Source organism: Lissotriton helveticus, assembly GCF_964261635.1.
Source record: "Lissotriton helveticus chromosome 1_1 unlocalized genomic scaffold, aLisHel1.1 SUPER_1_unloc_55, whole genome shotgun sequence".
Lineage (NCBI taxonomy): Eukaryota > Metazoa > Chordata > Amphibia > Caudata > Salamandridae > Lissotriton > Lissotriton helveticus.
The window spans coordinates 1,260,769-1,287,806 of NW_027611698.1; the positions used below are offsets into that span (position 1 = coordinate 1,260,769).

Sequence of the window (27,038 nt, forward strand, 5' to 3'; positions counted from 1 at the left end):
TCATGAAAACAATAAAGTGGTGGATTTTTAAGGTTTTCGCCAGAGTGAGCAGAGTGGGTCGAGGTGTTATATCCCGAGGCAGATAGTCTCAAACTTGTGTAACTGGTTAAAAACGGTTGTTGAACGAAGGTGATTTTCCAATCTTTTGGTTGTTAACGTGTCAGCTTCGAAGTCTTCTTTCAGTGTCTTTTCTTTGATGGTTTGCAGAAGAAACATTTAGTTATATCTTTCTTTTATGCAGTGTGTGCTTCCTCTCTGGAATTACATGATGCTTTAGATCATGCGTGCTTTAGATGAACGTTATTCTGTCATGCTGAGGCAATTTGTCTTTCTGATAATATTTCAGATGAGGATGTTGTGATTGGTCTTTCTGGGATTATTTCTGATGCTGTGTGCACAGATATGACTTTGCTCTGGGTTAATGAAATGCAAAATTAGAGACTTCACTTACAGGTATAGTACTTTCCTCAGCTCATACTTCCTCCCCACACCTAGATTTTGGAAATTGTTTAAACTTAGAATGCTGGATGTCCTTCAGTTTTTCAAAATAATCCTTCTTATGGCACTAACATTCAGTTGCCTGGTGTTAAATCTTGCTTTCTTCGTCCGTAATTTCAATCACCTGTAGTATTAAAATTAAATAGTTAATACATAATACATGTAAATTTCCCCAAAAATAATTTACAAGCCATATCAATGCAGAATTGCAGAATTTTGAAAATGTTGACCTGTTCTTCAGACAGAGCAGAGTGTAGAATGGTAGCCTGAGAGTACTTGGACGTAGGAGTGAGGATTTGTAGAAATTCCAACATTTTATTATGCTCACAAAGGATACATGTACCCTATGGACTTGTAACATAGAATCCCAAAGCAGAAATTAAAGTCATATGGACTGGCACCAAACAGATATTTAAAAAAGAATACTATTAATTAATTTTTAATGTAGATTTTTGAGATGGGAATTTCCTCTCCACGGACAACAGGTGTTTTCCCCTGCCCTGAGTTACCAACTACTTGTATCTGGTATCCTGACTTTTGAGTTCTGGCCTCTGCCGCACGCAAATCTATTGTATGTTGCAAGGACTATGCCTAGACCTATCCCTCAACTATGGTCCACAGTATGAATCAAGGGCACTTAAATTAAGGCGTACTTTCATGTGTTAATTTTATTCCACCTGATTATCAGTTGTTAGGTTGTTTACCCCCGTTATCTGGGGATTCGCCTGTATCGTTCACCCGCCGACATCTTTGAGGGCAATCATGGCAAGGTTCTCGCTGGCATCCGCGCCTCGGTGGGCTTCTGGAAACACCTTCCACTAGCCCCCATCGGGCGAGTAGCCCTGGCAAAAATTATCATTGTCCCTCGCTTACTGTATTATTTCACCAACCTCCCGGTCGTGCCTCTCAGACGTTTTTTCCGCGAACTGGACTCGTTGCGCCGCACCCTTATATGGGGAAATGGTCGGCATAGAATAGCCCTCGCCAAACTTCGACTATCCACCACACAGGGGGGCCTGGGTGCCCCAGACTTCGAATCGCACTTCCTAGCAGCGCAACTTCAGTGGCTCTCGTATTGGACGGCGGGAAGACATTCTGGGGAGACTCATACAGCGCACGGCCCCATCCCGGAACTCTGTCGGCTGCTGCTCGCTGGCATCAAACCCTGCCGGACCTACCCCTTGCAGGTGTCCGTGGCCCGCCAATGTATGTTGCGAATTCACCGCATGGCAACGAGGACGACTTGCTACCCCCCACGGCTGCCACTAGCGGGGTGGCCACGGGGCGTCTCCTACTTTACGAGCGCCATGGTAGGCACATGGACGGACTCGGAGGTCACGGAGGCGGAGGCACTATTTGAGGAGGGCCAGCTTCGCCCGTTCGCACAACTTATGGAGGACCTTGGCCTCCCCCCAGGGCAGTTCCTGACACATCCCCAACACATCGACGGCTATCGCCCACATGGTGATCTAACGGTCAGTGAGCCCGCAACACACCCCGTAATACACACTATCCTCTACATGGGGAGCGGAAGACACCTAGTCACTTGGTTGTACAAGTCCATCCGGGAACTTACACACAAGCCGCTACTCACTCTTAGGACGGTGTGGGAGGACGAGATTGGGAGACAATTACATGACCGGGAGTGGGACAGAGCGCTGGAATTCCCAAAGAAGGTGTAGAGAAACACGTGGTTCAAAAACATACAATACTACATTTTACATAGGGCTTACCAGACCCCGGCACGCTTCCAGCGTTTCTATCCTGACACTCAGTTCTTATGCCCCAGATGTCACTCCCCGTACGCACACTTCCACGACATGTTCTAGGACTGCCCAACCCTTCAGCCCTACTTGTCAGCCATACTTGACTCCATTAGCACCCTCACAGGCCTCACCGACCTGCATTCCTGGGAGGCAGTCGCCCTGGGGACATTCCGCAGGCCAAAAAACACTCAAGGTGCAGTTCAGATATGCTGCGCTATCCTTGCTTCTAGCCAAAAGGAACATAGCCATGCAATGGCGCGCCAGCTGGACCCTCACTAGAGACGTGGGCGGGCGCAGTGAGAAAGTGGACTGCAGCGGAAGAGGATGCCCTTCGGGAGGAGGAAGCTAAAGGTCAGCGCAAGCGTCCTATCTCCCTAGAATGGGCCACCCTATCCCACGAATCTCTGTCAGATCACCAGCGTGATACCCCAAGCCCCTCCCAACACGCCCCGCGCCCCGGACGGCATCGATGCCCTCATAGGGAGTAATCGACATGCCCCCCCGCACCCCCCCCATTTCCGAATCCACCCCTCCGGCCTTCGCTCCGTTCTACCCCACTCTTCCCCCCCACGATTTTTTTACTCCGTAGATGCGCTCAGTGCAATTCGCCTGCTCTACTCCCTTGGCTCAGTCACATCCCTCCCCCCCCCCCCTCCCCCTCCTCCCCAGTTAGTTAATTCCCCTCCGGGGCTTTCTCTTTTCTCTCTCCTCTCTCCCTCCCTTCGCAGGGACACTGCTCTCTTTACCAAGTTCCCTCATCCCACACATAGTCCCCCTGTTTCTTTCCCCCAAATTCTCCTTGCGCTCTAGCTACATCAGTTCTAAGCGGCCCATGCCCCTACTCCACGCGCCTGTGGAATATTGTATACATCTAACGGGCATGTCTGTACTATTGTATCACCTTTGCCGCATTATTATGTACTGTGAACATTATTTCCATTAACAAAAATCAATAAAAAGGTTTTACAAAAAAGAAAAAATCAGTTGTTAGGTTTTTCTGCACCTGGATGTATCAGGTGTAGAAAAACAGGACACCATTTTTTTCCAGACCGGAAAATTAGACTGAAAAGACGCACAAGACTCTGGGTGCAGCAGAAGCAGCCAAGAATTATCCTGTATTTTGTACTAACTGGGGGAAACCCACAATTCTTCCCTCTGTTAGAAAAGGCTTTCCACTTCCCTCCAATGCTTCACCCATATCCCCCCAACCAACCACATGCATATATCTACCACCTGCTTAAAACAAGTGGTAAATAAAAGAAGAAAAACACTATGAAATAGTGAATGGCATGTGGTTTGACAGGCAGGAGAATCTGTTCCTCGTGGCAACTACCCAGTCCATGGCGCCAAACTTGTGACTGCACGTTACTGGGGTAAATCTACCAAAAAACAATTACATGAGATTTTTCTGCCACTTCAGTACTGTGCAACTTCTAACAAGGGACTATGAGAGGTCTTGGAACGGTCCTGTGACCTGGAGGGTCACACCAAGTGTGCCTATATTTAAGGCAGTGGACTGTCATGGGTTTAACAGCTAGAGCGGTGGTGGCAATGCACCCTGTTGTAAGGATCAATAGCCTGATGAGATCTTTGCATCATGGTCAGTGGAGTGGCGTCCTGCTGACACACCCATGTAATGCTCCATTTCTATACCTGTGCCCAGACTTTGCGCTAACATCAAGTGCGTGTTTAGGGTGTTGGTGTGCGTAGCATAAATGCAATGTGAGAGTGCGACAGAGTAAACCGCGACAGAGTAAACCGCGACAGAGTAAACCGCGATAGAATAAACAGCATCTCCTGCCTGCCAGTTGTGTATACAGTGGGACCATCTAACCCTCTTTTATACTCTAGTTCAAAGTCCCCTGTTACCAAGTAATAATGTGCTCTACAAAGTACTCAGGTGCCTGCTGTACCACCAGGGATGGTGAGAGCCTGACAGTTTATCTAAGTTGAAGAGACATCACCTGCAGGCTGAATTACTTAATGGAGAAGCTGTGTACCTGTCCTGCAGAGCCTAGAACTGTGCCTAGAAGCCTGCCTGTCTGGTGAGAAAGGGAAGGGAGTTTGACTATCCAGCAGGAGGACAAGGCTGTCCTGGAAGAAGCAAGGTCAGACACATCCCTTTCATCTGTAGGGTGGGCCGGCAAGCCATCCAGCAGGACCAGCTAGTCTGAGGGACCCCGCTCCGCCAATACTCTCCCAACAGTTCAAGGCAGAAAATAAAACTTTACGACAACGTGATTGTTGAGGCCCAGTAGGACGATTGTGTGCTGCCAACATCCCCGTTCAAGGTTGCACTTGTCAAATTCCTAACACAACAGGGTCTGAATCTACTGACTTCCTGGAGAGCCCGTGTTGGGCTTTTAGCTGCTGAAATTTCTGACTGAATACAGCCCTACATCCAGGACAAAAGCACTCCACAAAAGCCTGCTGGTGGGTCACTGCTCTCTCGAGTCTTGGGGCGTGCCAGTCAAGTGTCGGGAAACAGGAAAGAGACCCAGACAAGACTGACTCATCCTGTGAAAGGGTAAGACGCTTACGACAGAGCATATACGCATTGGGGTGACTGGAGTGACAGAACTGCACCTATACTATATTCATGATACTCCTAAATGCCCCTTGAGGGGAAGAGGGGATCAGAACCGGACGCACCGGTCTGCAGCACATGGTAGTCTGGCATGCCTACACTATCTTTTCACCCAGACAGTCCATAAAGATGATTTTAGAGCCGCTACGCACATAGCAGTGGGAATCACAGACCATTCGCTGGTGGAGGTGAAACTCGATGGTCTGGTTGTGGACTTCATCCTACCCCCAAGTGTTGATCCATGATGTTTAAAAGACCAGGCGTACAAAGCTCGTTTGAGAGATCGAGCAGACTTCTATTTTAAGGAGAACGGGCGGCCTGCTGAATCAGCTTTCGTGCTATAGGATAAATTCAAGCCAGTGATCCTTGCGGACACGGACATTAAGGGGCCGGAAATACTGGGAGAGACTTCCTGAAGGACCTGACCCTGCCAATGCTAACGAATGAGGACTGAGACGCACTAGAGCAAGACCTGGCAGTAGACTAAATAAATAAGACAATAAGAACCTTGAAAACAGGACAAGCAACAAGGCCTAATGAGCTCCCGTTAGAATTATATACAAGCATGATGGATAAATTCAGGGAGTACCTCCAGTGTAGGTTTCAGACTGCCTGAAAATAAGGGTGTCTCCCAGAGGACCAAAGAATGTCTGAGGTGGTGGTCATCCCAAAAAAGGACGAACCAGCAACTGAGTTTGGGTCTTCTAGACCTCTCTACCTGCTTAATTTTGAGACTAAGGTCCTTGCGTAAGCCCTGGCGATCTGCCTGCGGATATTAATTACAACAGTGGTTCATCCTGATCAACCGGGCTTTATGTCACACCAGGGAACGCGCTTAACTCTCCGACACCTTAATGGAGTACCACATGCAACCGGGGATTCCTTTGCTGAACCAGCGGCGCTGCTGTTAAGCTCTTGTATGTGGCCCCTCTAGCGTGAATGCACGTCAATAATACAGTCTCCCGAGTCTTTGCCGTCCGACATGGATGCTCCTTGCCTCCTATGCTCTTCACACGTGCGTGGGTTCGCCAGGACCTCTCATATGGTGTATTCCAGTTGATCAGGAGTGGGATGCAAGAATCTCCCTCTACGTTGACGTTTTGCTGTAGGACACGTATTCAGCCTTCTCGAGTGAACGAATCCTACACATTTTTACCATATTTAGAGATTATTCAGGATAGAAGATCAATTGGAAGAAGTCCTTAATATTCCTGCTGGAATCAGGGACCCTGCGGCTGCACTCTAGGTGCACAGTTCTTGTGGTACTACATGGCTTTAAATATTTAGGCGTGGGCGTGGCCAAGATGGTGGCGAGGCAGGATGATTCGCTCCTACGACAGCTGGGAAGCGCCAAAATCGGTGGCGGAGACCCGTCTGTCCCTACCTACCGTCGGTGGACTGATGACTGGCAGCGGGGGCCAAATACGGGCCGAAGAGATCCGAGTCCAGCGGCTGCATCACCAACGTGGCAGAAGCCTAACAACAGGGGCAGCCCGTGACGGAGACCGCAGAGGCCAGCTCTCAACACCGCGGCCTCTGCCCGCCTCGGCCATCTGCTGCACGGCGGGGGCCGCATTCCTAGTCGCGGACCCGTGGAACCCGTGGAGCCGGAGATTGGGAGCACAACACCCCTTGCGACACCTGGACCTGTGGAGCTGGGCCGGATTGGAGCCTATCACTAAGGCATTCCTAAAATCGCTCTTCAACACTCTCAGGGCTGACATACTGACAGTGAAGACGGATCTGAAGGCTGAGATGTGGGAAATACGCAGAGACGTAGATGAGGTGGGGGAGCGGGTCGCAACGCTGGATACCAAGCACGACTCCACCACGATGGAGGTGATAATGCTCCAACAGGAGATACTGAGGCTCCAAGATCAATAGCTGGATCTCCAAACGCACGTGGAGGACCTCGAGAACAGATCACGTCGACACAACATCCGGATCCCAGGGGTAAAGATGACGGAAGATACCAAAGATCTCTTTGCCTTCACACAGGGCCTCTTCCGCCATATCGTGGCTGTTGCTCAGGATGTGGAAATTGTCTTAGATAGAGCACACAGAGTCGGACCCCCGGGGGCGCCCAACAACACCCCGGCGGACATTTTAGTATGCCTGCAGGACTTCAAAACCAAGGAAGCCATTCTGACAAAGGCGAGAACCCTCCACCCTCTCTCCTATCAAGGTCACTCTCCTGTGCTGTACCAGGACCTAGCCCTAGTCACCCTAAAGCGCCGCAGGCAATTCCGCCTGGTGACGGACCACCTTAGACAACACAACATCACCTACTCCTGGGGGCACCCATTCCGTCTCATCTTCCGCTTTGATGGCAAGCTTCACCAGATGCGCTCTCTCACAGAGTCCTGTCAGCTGCTGGGCCGGACGGTGCCGGATGATGAGGACGATGATAGGCACAACGGCAGCCCTGGGCCCGAGATCACACCCTCAGGATGGCATAACCATAGTTGGAGGCGGTGAGTCCGAAAGCCGAATAAGGCAGATGTTGTGAGGGGGCAACAGGAGGCCCTCGCCTCCGCAGCCGATGCCCTGGACAGAACGAAACCTGGCACAGAGTAAGACACTTGCCATTATGTACCCTTGCTGCGATACTCTGATTTCTGGCGGATGGCGGGGGGACCTGGTCCTCTCCCCTTGGTCACGTTATGAGCCCTCACTCAACGACTGCCCGGCTCCTCCGGGTTGGTGGACTATACCCTAGAGACTGGGCTTTTCCTGCATTTTTGAACTTTTTGTTGTTGGCTGAGACATTAGTGCTACTGGAACTGTCTGGTTTTTTTTTTATGTTGGGTTTGGGTTTCCTCGTCCACCTCCCCTGGGTGCCCTTAACGAACTGTTCTGTTCTATACCGCCGGCCACTTTACGTTCCCTTCCACCTTAATAGGTTAGTGGCTGCACAACATGCCCAGCGCCATGCATTGCGTTTTTCCTCGATCCCAGATCTCTTATGGCGCACAATTCTCTTAAAGTCCTTACCCTTAACGTGCGCGGCCTGAACAACCCAATCAATCGCAGGGCTATACTACATTACCTTGAGCATTCTAAGGCGGATATATGCTTACTCCAAGAGACCCACCTCCTCTCCAAAGATCATCACAGATTGAAGGCTAGGGCATTCCCCATCCAGTTGTTCTCCTCCAACACCACAAAATCAGCAGGGGTGGCCATCCTAGTCACCCGATCTTTCTAGGGGAGGGTGCTACAGAAGCAAGCAGAGCTCAGGGGTCGCTTACTGACATACCAGTTTTTGTTGGGGGATGTGAGAAGTTGGCCTGGTAGGGGATGTTTCCAATTCTGGAACCACCTACTACCTGACCAAACAATCCCCTTATGGTGTCTGGTTGTAAGTCAACCTTATTAGACAAGCTATCCTAGGGGTAGCATGGACTAAGCAGCCTAAAGGCTTAACTTAAGAGGTCGTGTTAAGCGAGCTGTTTTACCACATACAATCCTGTAATACCAAATGAAAGGACACCACACAAGTATATATTATAAAAATATATGTGTTTATTACTAAAAACAATCCCCAGTATTCTTTATGAATAAAGGGGCACAAGCGTTAAATCAAAAGCACTGTTTAAACATACAAGTTGCACAATTATGGATGAGGGCGGGTGGCCACTCAAACCATATACTAAACAAGTGGTATAAGAAAGGCCACTCGAACAGTGGTTAGGCCTAGGGCCTAGGGAATCGCTGGGAGCAGTCAGGACAAGCAATGCTGAAGTCGGGAATGGCCCTCGGGATTCGGGAGATGTGCGGAAAGCGCACGCATGCACCAATGTTAACCAATGGTGCGTAAAAGTTGCAAAGTTAAAGTTTAAGGACACTTCCGCTGAACCTAGAGGAACAAAACTTAACACACAGACCCTAGAGGTGTGCACCAGTGTGGGAACACCGGCGGAGCAAAGTTACCTCACCCACAGGAAGTGGGTGCACAGGGTCGAAGAGGCGTCGGGTTTTGACACGCAGGTTCTTGGCGCTTGAAGCTGAAGACGCTGCAGGCGATGTGAAGGAGAAGTGTCCGGTGGATCCAAGGGTGGATCTGAAGGGGTGAAGACCTGAAAGCAGAGGGGACAGTGTTCAAAGTCACTGGCCAGTGACCACCGTGGAACCAGATTGGAACCAGGCAAAGTCGGGTGCAAACAGGTGATGAGGTGTTGCTTCTCTCTGCAGCCACGTGGACACGAAGAGGTCAAGGACGTCCAGGAGTCGATCACGAGCTGTCCCTCGAAGGCTCTAGCTGATGGCGGTGTCGGCAACTCGATTGAAGCAAACAAGCCTTGGCTAATGCAAGCCACGGGGAAAGTGAAAAAGGCTTATTACTCGGACCAGCAAGGTCAGAGCGGGTACTCCTTTCTACAGGAGCGAGGGCAGGTCTGGAGCAACCAGACCCACAGTGTAAATCGTAGGTTTCGTCGCCAAGATGGCCGCTGACCACGTGACAAGCGGCCGGGATGGCGAGTCGAGTGGCACAAAGCAAAAGGGCCCCACGCAGATCGTGGAGATGCTGGAGGGCTGATCTTTAAAGTAAATGCTGCTCGATTGTGGGGCTTCTCAAACCCCAAAGCACAGAGTCGAGGGTGCCTCGGGTGCTGCGCAGTCAGCGTCTCGGGGGTCTTTCAAGATGTCCGCTCCCACGTCTCTCGGTGCCTCCACGGGTCCCTTCTTTGCAGGGACTGTGGATCGGGCTGGGAGAAGTCTGGGAAGCTGGGTCTTGTCAGGCTCTGCACTCGGGCTCCGGCGGGAGGCGGCGGCAAAGCAGATGTCGAGGTGCTGGGTGGTGCCTGTGTTCACAGGGTGGCCCCTCCTAGGCCACAAGGGAGATGCTCTTCAGTCTTCTGTTCATCAGAATGTCGAAGTCCAGTCGTCTTCTTAGTTTAAAGGTGATTTCAGGATGATCTGCTGTGCTAGGGCACTGCTCCCACTCTTATTCCAATCTGAGGGGTGGATCTCCTGCTAGGTCCCTCCCTATGGGTGGGACCAGGAAGGGGGGTGGTTACACCCCCTTTCCTTTGTCCAGGTCTCACTGGAGCTCGGGCTGGGCTGCCCCAGAACCGGTTTGACCGGATTATGCAAGGGGAAGCCTTGTGCTCCCCAGGCACTGTCTGGTTTCTTTCAAACCTCCCTGCTACAATACACTATCTCCTGTCTGGAGGGCGGTGACACCCTCCTGTGACAGGAAACCCTTTGTCCAGGCCCCATCTGCTGAGTTTCGGTCAACTGCAGGGGTCCAGACATTTGTCTGTGGCAGAGGCATCCATTTTGTGGATCTAAGGTCCTTTTTGAAATTAACCGCATTTAAGCAAAGTAACATGTCTTACCCCTCTAGAGGGGTGGAATGCTATCCCCGTCGCCAGAACTGGCGAGGGGATAGTATTCCAAATCGTATGACACCTTACACGACATGTTTTGATAAAGCCAAACCAAAGTTGCTATATAACCGCGAGGATTATAAGGCACTTAAGAGTATATGGTATGGCCCTATCCTGAAACATCTTAGGGAGTTGTTCCCGACAGCTGCAGACAGGCTCAGCTCATGCTAGAGCTCCATCTCACATTAAACCACGCACTCTGCCTCCAGGATTGATGAGGCCTTCCATAGGAGTGGCTCACAGGTTAATATGTGTCCAGATATAGGTTTAGATATAGGTATACTATATCTAAGCAAGGGGTGCTTACACCACCTTACCCCAGCTGAGTGATCAGCCAGTTGTGTCAATTTAAGAACCAGCCAGGGGTGGCAAAAGATATACTGCAGCCCCTGGTAGGCCTTGTGGGCTCCTATGCCCTGGGCACCTATAGTGCATTATACAGGGGCTGACAAGGAGTCCATTTCCAATTGTGGTATGTACCTAGGGTACATGGAATCCATTTTACAGAGAGAGCAGATGGCCTGGGGCCCTGATTAGCAGGCAACCAGGTCAACTAAGTCAAAAAACCAGCTAAACACAGGCAAAAAATCTGGGGTAACCATAGTCAGGTAGCCACCTTCCTACATAACCCCCCCCCAAACGAAAGGAGATAAGGCTATCCTTGGCCAGGTAAGCCTATATTGCCTGAGTGGCCATATAAGGAAGTACCTGCACTAGCATGGGTACCCCCTGTCTCATGGTCCACTAAGCAGTCCCTCACCCTTTGGGTATTAGAGGGTCTCCACCATAGGGAATCACTACCTTGGGTGTGTTTATGCAAAGTTAAAGGCTGGTTTGGATATGGAGTATTGAAGTGAGGCTCTACTAATTTAGGGCTTAGCTTCCTCCAATTATCTTCCACCATGTGTGCCTTTCTTTCTTCAACTGAGTTGCACTGTGCTCTCAGGGTCAACCTCTGGCTACCTAAAGCTGGAGGCTGGGTCCCTCTGTTTGGCTTGCTGGAGGGACAGTTCAGGTTTGGGCCCCTTGGGTCCCAGGTTTGGCTGTGCCCAACAGAATCCATCTGTGGGAGGTCCCTAACTGTTTTAAGGGGGCTCCCTCAGGAGTATTTAAAGTTTTCACCTTACTAGGGCTACTAGTTTTGGTGCACCTAATCTTTTGATGGGGGTGCTTTATTTGACAGGGGGCCCTCTGGGTCTCACTGTCCTTCTTGTCCTCTGCAGCCCTGGGCTGGCTAAGGCAAGGGAGAGAGGGGCAGGTTACCTGCTCCAGACTGGGTCCCACCTGAGAAGGGTCCACTGACATCAGAGGTTCTGTCAGGCTAGGCCCAACCACCTCTGGGGCAGTTCCTTCATCGGGGGTAAGATCAGTTCCCTGAGGAGGCTGATCCTGTCCTAAAGTCTGGTGAGGGGGAGATTTCTCTTCCTCCTCCATGCTCTCAGTTTGTGTGGAGTTATCCATCATTTCAGGCTTCACAACACACATATCAGTTTGAGTTTGGGCTGTGGCCATCACAGCCCCACCAACCTTTTCAGGAGGAGACTCAGTTTGGGTTTCTGCTGTTATCATAACAGCTTTGCTATTCTGTTCAGGAAGAGCTTTTGCTAAAGATGGGGCAGAGAGTTTCTCAGCCCTACCAACCTTTTCAGGAAGGACATCTTGAATTGGGGCTGTAGCCATTACAGCCCCACTAACCTTTCCATTGGAATTCACCATTCTAGAATGGGTTTCCTGTTCAACCTCAGCCCAGGCTGAGATCTCCAAATCATTACCAAGTAGGCAGTCTACAGGCAAGTTTGGTGACACTGTCACTCTCTTTGGGCCAATGACACCTCCCCAGCTGAGACTTACTACTGCCATGGGATGATTTGTTTGGATTCCATCAATGTTTGTAACCTGGTATGTGGCACCAGGTAAAAGTTGCTTAGAGGGGACTATGCCATCAGCCACCATGGTGATGCTAGCCCCTGTGTCTCTAAAAGCTTCAACTTTCAAACCATTGATGATGGGTTCTTGTCTATACTTGCTCAGAGTATTTGGGCAAGCAGAGAAGTTGGCAAACCCCATGCCAGTCTCATAAACAAGATCATTGGGTGATGGGGACCTGGATAGGCCAGGGTCCACCTGAGCTCCAACAGTAAACCCACCCAGATTCCTGGGTGTGCTTCCACTTCCTGGGGGATTACTGCTGACAGTAACAGGAGGTGTTGAAGCTGGCTTTGGAGGTATATTTTCTTTATTGTTATTCTTGGGACAACAGTTGTCTGTTTTGTAATGCCCAACCTGTTTACAGGCATAACAATAAGGCTTTTTCTCAGTTGAAGAAGTGTCTTGGGACCCACCCCCATTCTTGGAGTTTTGGGGCCCTGGGGAAGTCTTTTCTTTATTTTTATCCCCACCCTTATCTTGAGGCTTGGTAGACTCCTTCTTCTGGTTACTGTCCTGATTCTTAGGCCTAATCCTGGTTCTGACCCATTTGTCTGCCTTCTTTCCCAATTCTTGGGGAGAGGTCAGATCAGAGTCCACCAGGTGCTGGTGTAAGAGCTGGTTCTGACAATTACTTAGGATCTGCTCCCTCATAATCAAATTATACAATCCTGTAAAGTCATGTACCTTGCTGCCATGTAGCCAACCCTCCAGAGCCTTAGTAGCACAATCTACAAAATCAGTCCAGTCCTGAGTCTGTGTCTTCTGGGTATCTCTGAACTTCAACCTGTACTGTTCAGTGGTTAAGCCAAACCCATCTATCAGAACACTCTTCAGGACTTTGTAATTGTTTGCATCCTCATGTCTAACAGTGAGGAGCTTATCTCTCCCTTTCTCTGAAAAGGAGTACCATAAGATTGCTGCCCACTGTTCCTCAGGAACCTGCTGTACCATGCAGGCTCTCTCAAGAGCAGTTATCCACTTGTGGATGTCATCCCCTTCCTTGTAGGGGGGCACAATCTTTGTCAGGTTTCTACTATCATAGGACCTGGGTTTCTCTTTAGGAATATTGCTGCCACCAGTGGCATCTAAGCCACACAATTTTTGCTCTCTTGCCAAGGCAAGTTTAGCTTGAGCTAAGGTAAGTCTAGCTTGACTCAGGGCTACCTCCTCTCTCTCTATTTGGAGTTTGACAGCCCTCATTCTAGCCCTATGCTCAGCTTTCTGAGAAGCAGTCATGCCTCTCTCTGATTCTCTGGAGGCACTAGAAATATGAGAGTCCCCTGAGGGAGATCTCACTCTTCTGTTGCCTGGGAGAATCCCATGGTGGGTTCTGGGGAGGTGCTGGCCCTCTCCATTCCCCAGTAGGTCCAAGTTGGCCTGGCTAAGCCTGGCAACTGGAACCTGGCTACCCTGTTCCTGAACTTCTAAGTCCTCAACATCTGAGTCCTCATCTAAGTCATCATCATCCTCCTCTTCAGGGGGATCAGTTACAGGGGGGTTCTCTCCATTTCCTGTTTCTAGGGAAGCTTCCTTTGCCTTCTCTAAGTCATCCTGTTCTAGGATTTCTACCAGGATTTGGCAGGTGGGGCTTCTGCCCCTTTTTAACCCTCTTGCTTTGCACAAGGCAATCAAGTCTCTGCGGGTTAGTTTGTCATATCCAAAAGTTGCCTGGGTAGGGTCAACTGTCACAGGAGCAGACCCTGAGGCTTTTCCTGTGTCAGACATGGTTACTAGTGAGGTGTAAGTGGTGCACTTACCTACACTAAGTGTTTTCCTACTGTACTTTGCTAGTTAGTTGTAGTCAGGGTGTACTAATCCCTTCAACCTACAACTACTAAGTTCAGTAGAACTTAATATGCTAAGCTTTTGATTTTATATGTACCTAGAGGTACTTGATGTGATCTTTCAATTTGATATAAAGATTGCAATGGTAAAACAACAGCAAGCTCAAATCCGCACCGCTGCCACCAATGTGAGAAGTTGGCCTGGTAGGGGATGTTTCCAATTCTGGAACCACCTACTACCTGACCAAACAATCCCCTTATGGTGTCTGGTTGTAAGTCAACCTTATTAGACAAGCTATCCTAGGGGTAGCATGGACTAAGCAGCCTAAAGGCTTAACTTAAGAGGTCGTGTTAAGCGAGCTGTTTTACCACATACAATCCTGTAATACCAAATGAAAGGACACCACACAAGTATATATTATAAAAATATATGTGTTTATTACTAAAAACAATCCCCAGTATTCTTTATGAATAAAGGGGCACAAGCGTTAAATCAAAAGCACTGTTTAAACATACAAGTTGCACAATTATGGATGAGGGCGGGTGGCCACTCAAACCATATACTAAACAAGTGGTATAAGAAAGGCCACTCGAACAGTGGTTAGGCCTAGGGCCTAGGGAATCGCTGGGAGCAGTCAGGACAAGCAATGCTGAAGTCGGGAATGGCCCTCGGGATTCGGGAGATGTGCGGAAAGCGCACGCATGCACCAATGTTAACCAATGGTGCGTAAAAGTTGCAAAGTTAAAGTTTAAGGACACTTCCGCTGAACCTAGAGGAACAAAACTTAACACACAGACCCTAGAGGTGTGCACCAGTGTGGGAACACCGGCGGAGCAAAGTTACCTCACCCACAGGAAGTGGGTGCACAGGGTCGAAGAGGCGTCGGGTTTTGACACGCAGGTTCTTGGCGCTTGAAGCTGAAGACGCTGCAGGCGATGTGAAGGAGAAGTGTCCGGTGGATCCAAGGGTGGATCTGAAGGGGTGAAGACCTGAAAGCAGAGGGGACAGTGTTCAAAGTCACTGGCCAGTGACCACCGTGGAACCAGATTGGAACCAGGCAAAGTCGGGTGCAAACAGGTGATGAGGTGTTGCTTCTCTCTGCAGCCACGTGGACACGAAGAGGTCAAGGACGTCCAGGAGTCGATCACGAGCTGTCCCTCGAAGGCTCTAGCTGATGGCGGTGTCGGCAACTCGATTGAAGCAAACAAGCCTTGGCTAATGCAAGCCACGGGGAAAGTGAAAAAGGCTTATTACTCGGACCAGCAAGGTCAGAGCGGGTACTCCTTTCTACAGGAGCGAGGGCAGGTCTGGAGCAACCAGACCCACAGTGTAAATCGTAGGTTTCGTCGCCAAGATGGCCGCTGACCACGTGACAAGCGGCCGGGATGGCGAGTCGAGTGGCACAAAGCAAAAGGGCCCCACGCAGATCGTGGAGATGCTGGAGGGCTGATCTTTAAAGTAAATGCTGCTCGATTGTGGGGCTTCTCAAACCCCAAAGCACAGAGTCGAGGGTGCCTCGGGTGCTGCGCAGTCAGCGTCTCGGGGGTCTTTCAAGATGTCCGCTCCCACGTCTCTCGGTGCCTCCACGGGTCCCTTCTTTGCAGGGACTGTGGATCGGGCTGGGAGAAGTCTGGGAAGCTGGGTCTTGTCAGGCTCTGCACTCGGGCTCCGGCGGGAGGCGGCGGCAAAGCAGATGTCGAGGTGCTGGGTGGTGCCTGTGTTCACAGGGTGGCCCCTCCTAGGCCACAAGGGAGATGCTCTTCAGTCTTCTGTTCATCAGAATGTCGAAGTCCAGTCGTCTTCTTAGTTTAAAGGTGATTTCAGGATGATCTGCTGTGCTAGGGCACTGCTCCCACTCTTATTTCAATCTGAGGGGTGGATCTCCTGCTAGGTCCCTCCCTATGGGTGGGACCAGGAAGGGGGGTGGTTACACCCCCTTTCCTTTGTCCAGGTCTCACTGGAGCTGGGGCTGGGCTGCCCCAGAACCGGTTTGACCGGATTATGCAAGGGGAAGCCTTGTGCTCCCCAGGCACTGTCTGGTTTCTTTCAAACCTCCCTGCTACAATACACTATCTCCTGTCTGGAGGGCGGTGACACCCTCCTGTGACAGGAAACCCTTTGTCCAGGCCCCATCTGCTGAGTTTCGGTCAACTGCAGGGGTCCAGACATTTGTCTGTGGCAGAGGCATCCATTTTGTGGATCTAAGGTCCTTTTTGAAATTAACCGCATTTAAGCAAAGTAACATGTCTTACCCCTCTAGAGGGGTGGAATGCTATCCCCGTCGCCAGAACTGGCGAGGGGATAGTATTCCAAATCGTATGACACCTTACACGACATGTTTTGATAAAGCCAAACCAAAGTTGCTATATAACCGCGAGGATTATAAGGCACTTAAGAGTATATGGTATGGCCCTATCCTGAAACAGCTTAGGGAGTTGTTCCCGACAGCTGCAGACAGGCTCAGCTCATGCTAGAGCTCCATCTCACATTAAACCACGCACTCTGCCTCCAGGATTGATGAGGCCTTCCATAGGAGTGGCTCACAGGTTAATATGTGTCCAGATATAGGTTTAGATATAGGTATACTATATCTAAGCAAGGGGTGCTTACACCACCTTACCCCAGCTGAGTGATCAGCCAGTTGTGTCAATTTAAGAACCAGCCAGGGGTGGCAAAAGATATACTGCAGCCCCTGGTAGGCCTTGTGGGCTCCTATGCCCTGGGCACCTATAGTGCATTATACAGGGGCTGACAAGGAGTCCATTTCCAATTGTGGTATGTACCTAGGGTACATGGAATCCATTTTACAGAGAGAGCAGATGGCCTGGGGCCCTGATTAGCAGGCAACCAGGTCAACTAAGTCAAAAAACCAGCTAAACACAGGCAAAAAATCTGGGGTAACCATAGTCAGGTAGCCACCTTCCTACAGGGGACACAACCTTTGTCATAGGATCTATTTATGCACCTAACGAGGGGCAGATGACGTTCCTTCTCAAGGCTATAAGGGAGGCGGCTGCTGCCGCAGATAGGCATTTGCCGATTGGGGTAGACCTCAAAGTTGTTTTTGACAATGACCTAGATCGCTCCTGCCAGAGGACGACCCAAGCCGGGGTCTTCCTGCCTTCAGGCCAAGCATTGCTTCAGGAGCTGGGATTATCTGACCTTTGGTGACATTCCCACCCCCGCACTCGTAGCTACACCTTTTACTCAGGGGCGCTCACAACCTATGCACGCCTGGACTATCTTATAGGCTCCTCCTCCCTCCTGACCCATATCACCAACATTGATATTTGGACGGCCTCTCTCTTGGATCATTCCCCTGTCCTGGCCAATTTTCACCTCCCTTGTTCACCGCGCCCCCTCAGACACTGGCGCTTGCGTGACACGCTGCTGCAGCTCCCACCTGTACTGACTCAAATCCAGAAAGCCATCACAGATTTTCATTCCGTCAACGATACTCCGGACACTTCCCTAGCTAAGCAGTGGGCGGCCCTAAAGGCAGTCCTGCAGGGGGAATTCATAGCGATCTCTTCGGCTCAAAATCAAAATAGGGAACGTAAGAGAGCGGAACTCACCCAGAGAGTCTCAGACCTTGAGCAGCTACATCAGAGAACAGGGGCGGCCAGAGCATGGCGCCAGCTTTGCCTAGAGAGAAAACAACTTGTAGCCCTAGATCAAGATAATATTTCAAAACAACAACGGTCCCATTACAAAGGACAACATAGTTACAAATGAATATAGACCAAAGAGTAGCTATATTAGGGTGACATGTCCAGCCGGACAGAGGTCTAATTTTTACTGATGCATAAGTTGGGGTAAAAAATTCTCACATTTGTACAAGAACGGGCACAAGCCTGCACCCAATTTTACAGACAAATAGTGAACACAAAGAGACAAACAAAGGGCTTGTAGGCAAAAACTGCAAGTTCTGTTACACTGTTGTCATCACAGTATTAAAATGTAGTACATAACATTAAGAGACACCTTTACACTCAAAGAAAAAATAAATATACTGTTGTTTAAGGTGTAACTACTTGTCGACTGCGTTTCAATTCCTATTAGAATTCACGAATCATCATCAGGACACATATATGCATGCCTAACATTCATATAGCCTCAATTGCCTATAGGGAGGAAAGGGAAGGAAAATACATCAGGGATACATTAAGAAAGACATAAAGGAATTAGTGTGTGTAGGAAATGGGATCCCTGTCCGGCCAAGGCGTGCGCCAAGGCCAGGCAGAAACCACCATCCCCCGCTAGGGTAAGGAAGGTACCCGCCAGGACAACCCCTGCTCACCCCCTAGGTAGCTTGGCACGAGCAGTCAGGCCTATCTCGGAGGCGAAGTGTAAAGTATTTGCGCACGCACCCACCAGCAGCAACATCCAGGGCCCCCCACAAAAGGAACTCCACACAAGGTTTATGTAAAAATAGCCTTTGTGTTGAAAACACACATTATATAGGAATACACACTTCACAAGGTGCCATCAGGCACGTGCAGAATCTACAGGGGAATATTTACAAGGCAGGGCCCGAGGACCACTGCCAGGAATAGGCAATTGGGAGACTAACATTGGGACCGTATAACAACCTTCAGCTTCACACAAGATACATAGAACCTTCAGCTTCACACAAGATGCATAGAACCTTCAGCGGGGAAAAGACAAGGCACATGACACAATACATCACCTTCCATGGTGCAACATAGAATAATTCGCTGGAATCACATTAGTAAGAACACAGAACTCTCTCTAGGCCAACGGGCCTCTCTGGGGCTAAGACGCCCTAAGAGACGAAGTCAAGATAGGCTGCAGGGAGCCAAGAAGAACTTAAACGTGGCAGCTGCCCACAAAGTGCTGGGCAGCTGTATATGATGGGGCCAACGTAGGAGCCTCGCAGGCTCTGAAGCAAAAGGGTCCAAGGAGGAGTCTTTCAGGGCTCGAGACATAAAGGGATGCTGTTAGCCTCGCAGGGCTCGGGAGACAACGGTCAAAGGTGGAGCCTCTCAGGGCTCGGGGCAACAGTGGAGCCTCTCGGGGCTCGGAACATCGGAGGAGCCTCTCAGGGCTCGGGGGAAAATGGCCGCTGGGAGCCTCTCGGGCTCGGGGGAAAATGGCCGCTGGGAGCCTCTCGGGGCTCGGGGGAAATGGCCGCTGGGAGCCTCTCGGGGCTCGGGACCAATGCAGGGCTTCGTGGAGTCCCTCCCGGGGGACTCGATATGGGCGGAATGAGCAAAGAGCCTCTCGTGGGCTTGGCAGCAATGTACTCTCTATACTCGGCACTACAGCCCATAAGCAAGGTGCCGCCCAGATTTCTGCCAGGAGGGCCGCCGATACAGGACTGAGAGGAGCATTCAGTTCTAACAATTCCACCCTCCCATACCTGATGAGTGGCATACTGGCAGCAATCATGATCGACAATAGTTAGCGTCCCATGCAAGTGAGGTGGAGAAAAGTGCCCGCAGAGACGATGATGTGGTGGCGGCTGGTGGCGGCCTGGCGCGGACGGGCTTGCCTTCGGCGCGCCGCTGCGCACGTCCGCGTTTTCCCACCGGTTATGTAGGGATTAATGGGCGGTAGACTAGAGCGCTGAATGACCCTTCCGCTCTTACAACCGGAAGTGAGTCTAAATGCCAGCAACGACCATCCGCTCTAACGGCACAAGCCGAGGCGGACTTGGGTCTGGGCAGAAACAGGTGAGACAGTACTTGCTGTGAACTTTAAAAGTGGTTAATCTTGGCGGCGTAAACAATATAAATGCAACACAGGAATTTAAAAACGGAGCACAATTCAATCTGAGCCCGAATTTACATCAGGTTAACTAGTGATTAGCAGTACAGCTACAAAACCAGCTTTACCCTTTTGATCGGGGCGCCGCTGCGTGCGTCCGCGCCTTCCCACCGGTTATGTAGGGATTAATGGGCGGTAGACTAGAGCGCTGAATGAGCGGCTCTCAGCCGTGGAGAGTGAGGAATTAATAATGCTATTGATGGTAGGGTTCACTTCACTAACCAAGGCTTGTAAGAACGATGGGGGGCAGGGGTCTAAGGAAATCGGGTCGAATGCGTTAAAGCGGGCCATATGGATGTTCTCCTCAAAAGGCCCCATCCTTTCAATGTCTGAGGAGGTCGGTGTCTGTTTCGGGAAATCCTTAACGATGTCAAGGATTTTCTTTTCAAAGTAGTTGGCAATGGAATGACTCTGGGCTCAATCTCCTTGAGGACTGGACAGCTCTAATCTGAGAACTACTCTATGTCGCCAGTAATTCTCTTCATGCCACTGGCCTAATGTTGGCCATGTGACCTGTAACCAGCACCGCTTAAGTAGGAGGGCACATCCACGGTCAGATCCACTACTCTGGCCGCTGAGAGACGTGCTCGTATCCAATTACACGAACTACCCAGCGACCTGGCAGGGCAGCGTGGACAATACATAAAACGCCTGAATCCTCATTGCAGGTTTTCCTAGGTAAGCGGAAGTCCGACTCTTCACCGGTACTCGTCCGTTAACACAATTCATGCCCTATGTCACTAACAGTTCCCCTCCCTTTCACAGGTGCCATAAATTGCCCAGATTGTGATCAATGACAGCACTACAATGCGTCTGGTAAGCCAATTAGTTCCCCGCTGTCACCTTGCGTCACCCACCGGCATCACGCTCCGTTTTTTATATGTACACTGAGCACACCGTTCCCCACCGGCAATCTCCAATCACTTAGTCTACCAATAGACAACGCTTCCACGATCACCCCGCCTAGGCGCTCACTTGCACCCCACGTGCTGCACATTTAGCGCGTCCTGTATCACGCACGCATTGAACACCTCACCGTAGGCAGCATGGCACACCGCCTCGCGTCCCCGAGTATGTGGCTGGGCACCCCCAAGCACGCACAATCCTGAATGCCCCCATAGAATCACCATGGAGATGTACAATCTTGATCACTTTGGGTAATGCCAATGATGTAGAAGTGGATGTATATATGCCCCCAAAAGAGTCAACATGGAAATGTACAATCATGAAAGCCACCAATAGAATCACTTTGGGTATTGCCAATGTTGGAGAAGTGAAGTGAATAATTATATGCACACGAATTCCTTTATGTCTTTCTTAATGTATCCCTGTTGTATTTTCCTTCCCTTCCCTCCCTATAGGCAATTGAGGCTATATGAATGTTAGGCATGTATATATGTGTCCTGATGATGATTCGTGAATTCTACTACGAATCGAAATGCCATCGACAAGTAGTTACACCTTATACAACAGTATATTAATTTTTTCGTTGAGTGTAAAGGTGTCTCTTAATGTTCTGCACTACATTTTAATACTGTGATGACAACAGTGTAATAGAACTTGCAGTTTTTGCCTACAAGCCCTTTGTTTGTCTCTTTGTGTTCACTATTTGTCTGTAAAATTGGGTGCAGGCTTGTGCCCGTTCTTGTACAAATGTGAGAATGTTTTACACCAACTTATGCATTAGACCTCTGTCCGGCTGGACATGTCACCCTAATATAGCTACGATTTGGTCTATATTCATTTGAAACTATTTTGTCCTTTGTAAAGGGACCGTTGTTGTTTTGAAATATTAACTCCCCAGGGTCCCTTGTTGATCGGTCTGGGTGCCCTTGTCCCCAGAGCTGGTCTCACCCCTTGGTTGGCACTGTGGGCACTGCCTCTGTGGTTGGCAGCCCTCTGCTGGGCGCACTGACCTCCCCATAGCTGGTCTCACCCCTTGGTTGGCACTGTGGGCACTGCCTCTGTGGTTGGCAGCCCTCTGCTGGGCGCACTGACCTCCCCATAGCTGGTCTCACCCCTTGGTTGGCACTGTGGGCACTGCCTCTGTGGTTGGCAGCCCTCTGCTGGGCGCACTGTCCTCCCCAGAGGTGGTCTCACCCCTTGGTTGGCACTGTGGGCATTGCCTCTGTGGTTGGCAGCCCTCTGCTGGGCGCACTGTCCTCCCCATAGCTGGTCTCACTCCTTGGTTAGCACTGTGGGCACTGCCTCTGCGGTTGGCAGCCCTCTGCTGGGCGCACTGTCCTCCCCAGAGGTGGTCTCACCCCTTGGTTGGCACTGTGGGCACTGCCCCTGTGGTTGGCAGCCCTCTGCTGGGTGCACTGTCCTCCCCATAGCTGGTCTCACTCCTTGGTTAGCACTGTGTGCTGTGGCTCGCTGGCTGGCCTCTGATTTGAAGACACAGACATTTTCTGCCTGTTTTGAAGAAACTATCTCAATCCTCTCCGGAGCCAGGGACCCAACTCCCCTTTCTCTCTCTCCAGGGGCGTCAGAGCTGATAACGCCCCCCCCCCCCAGATTACCACGCCCTCCCCAAACTTGGCCGGTGCTGACTTGCACCCCCTTCTCTGTCTCCTTCTCCGTCTCCCTCCAGTTTCCTCCTTGCAAATACCTCCAAATCTCTCACTTACCGCGCCCCCTCCTCACTCTATCCCGCAAGTGGGCAGTGAAATCCCTCTAGCTGGACCCCCTAGTTGCCAAACCTTACTTGATGATCTTAGATCTGTGAATTGCAGCTGCTCCCCCCCCTTAGTAGCTACTTTAGCTGTGACTTCCCCGGTTGGCAGTGTCCCCCCCTCACACATCCCCGCCGCCCCCTGTTGCCACTGAATTTAGCCCATCCGATCACTTAGTCCGCAGTGCCAACTCCATTATTTGTCATTAAAGCCTTAATCTGCCCCCTCTGCCCACAGCCCTGCCCCCTCTGTCCACGCCCCCTCTGCCCATGACCCCGCCCCCTCTGCCCACAGCCCCCACCCCCTCCTTGGGGGCTCTCTATCTGGATAGAGTGCTCTGTGGCGCAGCAGCAGGCCCTCCCCCCCCCAGTACAACTAGTGCCGGGGGTGGGAGGGGCCTGGGGAAGAGTCACATCTGGACTGCTGGGCCCTGGAGATGCGGGGACAGTAAGTGGGCGCGGGTCTCGGTGGGAGGCAGCCCCCCTTCCCTCACCGAAGCCTCACTGGTTGCAGCGTCCACTGTGGGGCCGGCGCCCCCGGGCACCTCCCGTGAGTACTCTATGGAGGATTGTCTAGCGCCTAGAAGTGTGGAGAGGGGTGGGCTGTGGGGTCAGCGTCTCTGTGCACCATTTGCACTGGTGTGTCTTAGAACGATTGTTTCTGAAATGCTTGTGAGTGGGACAAACTGGTGCATTCAAGGCTGTCTGACGGCAGCAGCTTCTGAAAACTCGACTACTGTATGAGAATGTGTCTGTGTGTCTGTGTGTCTGTGACCGCTTGTCTGTGTCTGTGACAGCTTATCTTTGTGTCTGGGACAGCTCGTCTGTGACTGTGACAGGCGACAACTTATCTTTGTGTCTGGGACAGCTGGTCTGTGTGTCTGCGACAGCTGGTCTGTGTGTCTGCGACAGCTGGTCTGTGTGTCTGCGACAGCTGGTCTGTGTGTCTGCGACAGCTTGTCTGTGTGTCTGCGGCAGCTTGTCTGTGTGTCTGCGGCAGCTTGTCTGTGTATCTGCGGCAGCTTGTCTGTGTGTCTGCGGCAGCTGATCTGTGTGTCTGCGGCAGCTGGTCTGTGTGTCTGCGACAGCTGACCTGTGTGTTTGTTACAGCTTACTTGTGTGTCTTTGTAATAAAGTTATCTGTATTACATATTTATGGAATCGAGTCAAGTTTTGAGTGCATTTAAAAGGCAGGTGTCCGCAGTCACTATCATTGCATCTTGACGTTATCTGTCACATACATACATCTGCTTGCACTACAGTTGCGCGCCTGCAGTGTCTCATGTACCTGTAACATGCATGCATTACAGACAAGCAGTTGTGTTTGTAACGCAGTTATGAGTCTTTTGTTAGTTCTGCTTCTGTGTCCAGCTCTGAGTGTGTGTGTGTCCAGCTCTGAGTGTGTGTGTGTGTCCAGCTCTGAGTGTGTGTGTGTGCCCAGCTCTGAGTGTGCGTGTGTGCCCAGCTCTGAGTGTGCGTGTGTGCCCAGCTCTGAGTGTGCGTGTGTGCCCAGCTCTGAGTGTGTGTGTGTGTGCCCAGCTCTGAGTGTCCGTGTGTGCCCAGCTCTGAGTGTGCGTGTGTGCCCAGCTCTGAGTGTGTGTGTGTGCCCAGCTCTGAGTGTGCGTGTGTGCCCAGCTCTGAGTGTCCGTGTGTGCCCAGCTCTGAGTGTGCGTGTGTGCCCAGCTCTGAGTGTGCATGTGTGCCCAGCTCTGAGTGTGCGTGTGTGTCCAGCTCTGAGTGTGCGTGTGTGTCTAGCTCTGAGTGTGCCTAGCTCTGTGTGTGTGTGTCCAGCTCTGAGTGTGTGTGTGTCCAGCTCTGCGTGTGTGTGTGTGTGTGTGTGTCCAGCTCGGAGTGTGTGTGCGTGTGTCCAGCTCTGAGTGTGTTTTAGAAGGGGTGTTCCCCGGGGGCCAGGATTTGCGCTCCCGTCAACGCCGAGTTCCACCTCTCCCACCAGTACTGCCGAGGCTTTACGTGAGATCCTCACCGAGGAGGATTCGGAGCCTAGGATCATACACACTGAGCTCACACCACACTTACGAACGGACACCACACTGAGAGTTCAGTACACAAGTTCTTTATCAGCAGTAAATTCAAGTAAAAGGCACACGTATTTACAGGCAATTGAGGGATCGCAAAGGTCTCTGAGGCAAGGAAGAGGGAAGCGGGACAGTCTCGGTATCAGGCCAGTACACAACATACCCTATGCAGAGCTCTCAATCCTCGAACCGTGGGGTACGGAGATGGGGATCGTACTGCTGTTCCACTCACTTCTTCTCATACCAGGTCGTGTCGGTAGCGTTGCTGGTCCAGCCGGACCAGGTTCCTCCTCGAGCCACGACGACGTCAGCAGGGCTCGATCCGGAGTGTTGAACAGGTCTTGCAGAGCCGCGACCACGTCAGCAGGGCTCAGGGTGTTACGAATGTCCTTAAGTCTTAAGGGCGAGCCGCGACGGGGTCAGCAGGGCTCCCAGGTTCTAGTTCCTTCCTTCCGTAGTAGAGCCGCAACAGCGTCAGCAGGTCTCGATAGTTCCAGAGTTCAGTCTGCTCCTCAAGGTATGCTGCGATCAGATCAGCAGGGCTCTCTTGTCCAGGATACAACTGCCCGCTAGTTCTCGGACGGGGCTTGGAATAGGGCAGTAGCCCTTTGATATCCGGACTCTCGCAGGCGGAGATCTCAGGCCTCGGGGCTGGTCTTTGGAGGGCTCGTCGGTTGGCTCTTTGATCCTTTGGAAGATGCGTCTGGGGATTGCCAGACGCTCAGCATGGTCTGGAGCCAGCTCTTGGGGAGGCCAGAGGTGCCATCGAAACCAGCCCACAGGGGAGGCCAGAGGTGTGAGAGAAACTAGTCTCCCAGGGGAGGCCAGAGGTGCAATCGAAACTCCTTGGGCTTATCTTATTCAGGAGGCCCTCTACCCCCCAGCCGGGCATGGTACGTCTGAAGTCTAAGTTCCGCTGGGGCTGGAGTCATGCCTCTTGGGACGGTTAATGGCGGCCGGGTGTCCTGGGGGGAATGCAGGTTCAGGGCGCCCGGGACCGGGAAGGAGGAATGGCGGAATGCGGGGATGGTCGTCTGTCAGTAGGGGCGTGTGGGTAGCAGGGCGGACAGGGAACTGGACGACCAGGGGTGCTTCGGGGTGCAGGACGGGGCTAACGGGGTGCTGGGGAACGGGTGGAGCCACGCCACGAGGCCGGGTCCAACACGCGTCCCCCCCAGCTGAAAGGCAGAGAGAACTACCCATCCCCTTGGGGGTTCTCTTCAATGAGGCGGAAGAATCGGGACAGGCCGTCCGCGTTGGCGTGGTCAGCACCAGGCCGGTGTTCAACAGTGACGTCCATCCCCTAGAGGGAGATGGACCATCTCAACAGTTTGGGGTTTTCCCCTCATTTGCATTAGCCATCGGAGGGGTCAATGGTCAGTTTGGACCCGGAAGTGAGTACCGAACAGGTAGGGCCTCAGCTTCTTCAGGGCCCAAACCACAGCAAAGGCTTCCCGCTCGATGGTGGTCCACCTTTGTTCTCGAGGGAGTAACCTCCGGCTAATGAAGGCTACTGGCTGGTCCAGGCCTTTGTCGTTTACCTGAGATAGGACGGCTCCGATGCCATGCTCGGATGCATCCGTTTGGACCACAAACTCTCGGGAGTAGTCGGGGGCCTGCAGTACGGGGCGGTGCACATGGCGTCTTTCAAGGTGTCAAACGCCTCTTGGCAGGCGGGAGTCCAGCTAACTTTCTGTGGCTGCTTTTTGGAGGTGAATTCTGTGAGGGGGACTACGATGCTGCCATACCCCTTTATAAATCTTCGGTAGTACCCCGTGAGCCCCAGGAAAGCCTGCACTTCCGTCTGGGTCGTGGGGGCCTCCCAGGCAACAATCACATCGATCTTGGGTTGGAGGAGGCCACTAGGCCGCTTCCGACCTGGTGCCCCAGATAGACCATGGACCCCTGTCCGATCTGACACTTACTGGCCTTGATGGTGAGGCCCGCACGACGCAGGGCCATCAGCACCTCCCAGAGGTGCTGGAGGTGTTCGGACCAGTGGGCGCTGAACATCGCGATATCGTCCAGATATGCGGTGCTGAAGTCCTCCAACCCAGCCAGCACCTGGTTAACCAGCCTCTGGAAGGAGGCGGGGGCATTTTTCATTCCGTAGTGACCATCCGGGGTAGAGAACGCGGATCTCTCCAGGGCCCCCTCTGTGAGTGCGATCTGCCAGTACCCGTTAGTCTAGTCAAAGGTGCTGAGATAGCGAGCCGACCCCAGGCGGTCAATGAGCTTGTCTGCTCGGGGAATGGGGTGAGTGTCGGCCCTGGTGACTGCGTTGAGCCCGCGGTAGTCCACGCAGAACATTAGCTCGGGAGCCTCGCCAGGGGCAGCCGCCTTCGGAACCAGGACCACGGAGCTGGCCCATGGACTGTCAAGAGGCCTCGACCACTCCCAGGGCTAGCATTTTGGAAACTTTGGCCTGGATGCAGGCTCGGACTCTGTCAGGAACGCGGTAGGCTCTGTGCCGTACCGGAGGGCTGTCCCCGGTGTCCACATCGTGGACACACCAGCTGGTGACGTCGGGGACGAGGGACAAATGGTCGCAGAACTGCCCTAGCAACTGGCGACAACCCT

At 51.7% G+C, this 27,038-nt stretch overlaps 1 protein-coding gene across 1 annotated transcript in view; it reads right to left on the reverse strand.

Moving 5' to 3' along the window:
• Positions 1–27,038, reverse strand: part of LOC144806244 (uncharacterized) — a 196,619-nt gene that overhangs the window by 117,774 nt on the left and 51,807 nt on the right. Inside the window, exon 4 of the mRNA XM_078672641.1 lies at positions 452–622. The gene's annotated coding sequence lies outside the window, so the exon portion shown is untranslated. The remainder of the gene's footprint in view (positions 1–451; positions 623–27,038) is intronic.